Here is a 2,915-nt window from a genome sequence, read left to right as displayed (position 1 = left end):
TTTAACTTTAAAACACTACTATAATTAAGGAGCCTTGGCAGCTTAGTGACCTTCAAGGTCAGCAGTTCGAAACTAACAGGGGTTCCTCTGGAGAAAGATGAGGGTTTCTGCTTCCTACAGTCTGAGAAACCCTATTCAGGTCATGATGATTCATAACTATCTTCTTTGTATATACCAACCACCATCACTACTATTGTTGAATATTAAAAACAAAAGCAAATAGTGAGCATACTATGATTGTAGTCCTTCACTTAGTCACTGCTGCATGTAAAATGCCAGCTTGTGTGTGTTTGACCTGTGCCCATTAAGAGATATGACACTGAACGCCACTTCATATACCTTTCCACTGTAATGGCACCATCTTTCCTGTTTAGGATCACCAATTCTATCTTATCCATCTCATCAGTCTCTTCTACTTCCTTCTGCTCAGGTAAGAGTTGTTCTGCAAAGACAGTTTATCACCAGAATAAAAGCCATTCTCAGGAAAGCTTACCTTAAATTAGAAAATTAGATGCTCCTTTTCATATGGTTTATGGTAAATTGACATACACATTTGGTATCTTCATGCTTGACAGTCTGACCTGGATAAGAGGTGATGACTATAGTTCTGTTGTTAGAGTGGACATTGGCTTTTGGAAGCCCCACAGTGTTTCAGTCAGCTGTATGTCCATACACATGAAAAGGTCTTCACTTCATTGATTACAAACAGCATGGTCCTGGCCTAAAACAATAATTATATTGCCTGACTCCAGTCAGTCCTGCCTCTTGGTCTTCTTCACCTTCTGGTCATCTTTCATGCATTTATCAATATGAGCTTGTAGAATCATCTCTCCAACTTTCTTCCTACCATTGCAACCTCACACTTGTCACAAATTGCATTCTTTTGGAGAATTAGTTTTCTTGTTACACCATTATAATGCTACTGAAAGTTGATACACATCATTTTCCCCTCTCCTTTCTCTTTGCATCCTTCTACCACCTCCAAAAAACATCACTGATTCCATGGCAGAACCAAAACCATCACCTGCAGCACCCTCTTTGATAGCCTGCTCTTCTCCTTTGTCATATAATGCTCTTTTCCTTGCGTCAGAAAGCACTTCATAAGGATTCTTAATAAACAAGATGGTACCTCAAAGCCAGTGTTCTAGCTTTTTCCTTGGTTGCACTGGGTTTAAGCCCCAAAGCATCATAGTAAGTGGTTTCTTTCGCTGTTTTTCTTCAGGCTGGTATGGGGAAGTGGGAAGGAGTGTGTTGCTGTATGCAGTTTGCAGCAGTCGCTCCTCCACCTCTTATAAGTGTCTGGAAAGTTCCCCCAGCAAATATAATTTTGTTTTTCATAGGAATTGTCATATTACCCAGCTCATAAAGTCTCAATAAACAGTGAATTAGCTATAGTTTTAGAAATAAAAGTATACTACCAAAGTACACAATGTATTGTGATTAAGGGAATCATGCTCACATCCATAGAAAATGCTTCATTGGTTATTTTTAATTAGGATTTTCTAAAGTAAATCACATTTTAAATAGAAGAAAATAAGTTATTTCAGTTTCTCTTTAGTAACATCGTATGATCACTAGCCAGGCAATGAAATGCATGTTCTAGGAAAATAATGAAAGAGGCTTTCATACTTTGTGATACTTGATTTACACTTATTACTGAAAAGCTTGAATTTCTTATTCAGCACATTATCATCTCCATTAGCTCAGGTGCTTTTAAATGTGTTTAAGATTAGCAGTTGTGTGGCAGACTTCCAAAGTTGCAAAAGTGGACTAAAAAGATAACTTTTTTTGAAAGTATTGTGAATAGAGCAATAAAATGGAATACAACATTTAAATCTTCATCTCAAAGGATTATTATCTGCAGTCAATAGGAGATCAGACAGTTTCTTTTCTCCTTGTCTGCAGTGATATCATCATTTCTTCATGTTACATCTTGTCACAAATAACAGTTAAACTTGAGAAAGAGCTTGTGTTGATTCTTAGAAACTGAAAGAGAACCAGAATGCCCATTCAGTTGTGGGATTCTAACCCATAACCTTGTTCTGCAGAACAGTGTTGTTTTAATTTTATGCAGTGCCATAAATGGTTGGTTTGAGTGACTTTTTTTTTTCTTCAGGTTTTTATTGTGGATTGAGTGAAAGTTTACAAGGCAGATCATCAGTTTTAGATTCAACAAATAATACACCTTGTTTCAATCCAATGCTTATAATTCCTTCTATTTACCATCAGTTAACAGTATTTCTCACTATTCGCTTTAGCTTTTTAAAAAAAAAAAAAAGTCAGGCATATATAATAATCTACATCTCCAAAGGGCACATTCTGCAAGTCTGCCTCCTGGCCACCAGCTCTAGTCCCTCTCTTCTCATGAATGTAGAGTCCTCAGCCGGATCCTTCTCTATATGACCCAATCTCTGTCTCTGTCTCTGGCATCCCTGCTTCTCTATATAAGATCCCACATTCCGCTTGTGCTCTTCTCCCTTGATGATCCTAGGGTCCTCTGTATCTGGACTGTAAGATTAACCACTCCCCTGGTTTTTTTATAAAACTTCTACCTTTATAATTGTGACAGTCACAATAAGTCATGATAACAATTACTCACTGTTGAATCATAAGAATCTTATCCCCATCTCTTTTCACCAGACCCATCTAGTGGTGACTCTTTCTTTCCCCACACACTCTTAGACTAAACTCTCTCTTCAAATCTTGTAAGCCAGACACTTTGTGCCTTTATTGACCCCTCATTTTAGGTAGCCAGTGTCTAAATTGCCCATCCCTATGTACCCTGTGTACAGAGGAGATAGTATTGGTACTTGATATGAAGACTCTTCTCTTGCTGAGCTATTATATCCATAAGTATAGGTCAAGTTCATCAAATTGTAGCAATTACCCTTGTTTCCTTTATAAAAAAAGAATTT

General features: G+C 37.4%; 1 pseudogene; it reads right to left on the bottom strand.

Moving 5' to 3' along the window:
• Positions 1–255: 255 nt before the first annotated feature.
• On the bottom strand, positions 256–1,350 carry LOC102832209 (annotated as a pseudogene).
• Positions 1,351–2,915: the final 1,565 nt, after the last annotated feature.

The sequence above is a fragment of the Chrysochloris asiatica genome, unplaced genomic scaffold (genome assembly GCF_000296735.1).
Source record: "Chrysochloris asiatica unplaced genomic scaffold, ChrAsi1.0 scaffold00285, whole genome shotgun sequence".
Taxonomy (NCBI): Eukaryota; Metazoa; Chordata; class Mammalia; order Afrosoricida; family Chrysochloridae; genus Chrysochloris; species Chrysochloris asiatica.
Note: the sequence above shows the minus strand (reverse complement) of the source record. Positions and strands in the feature narration are given on the sequence as shown.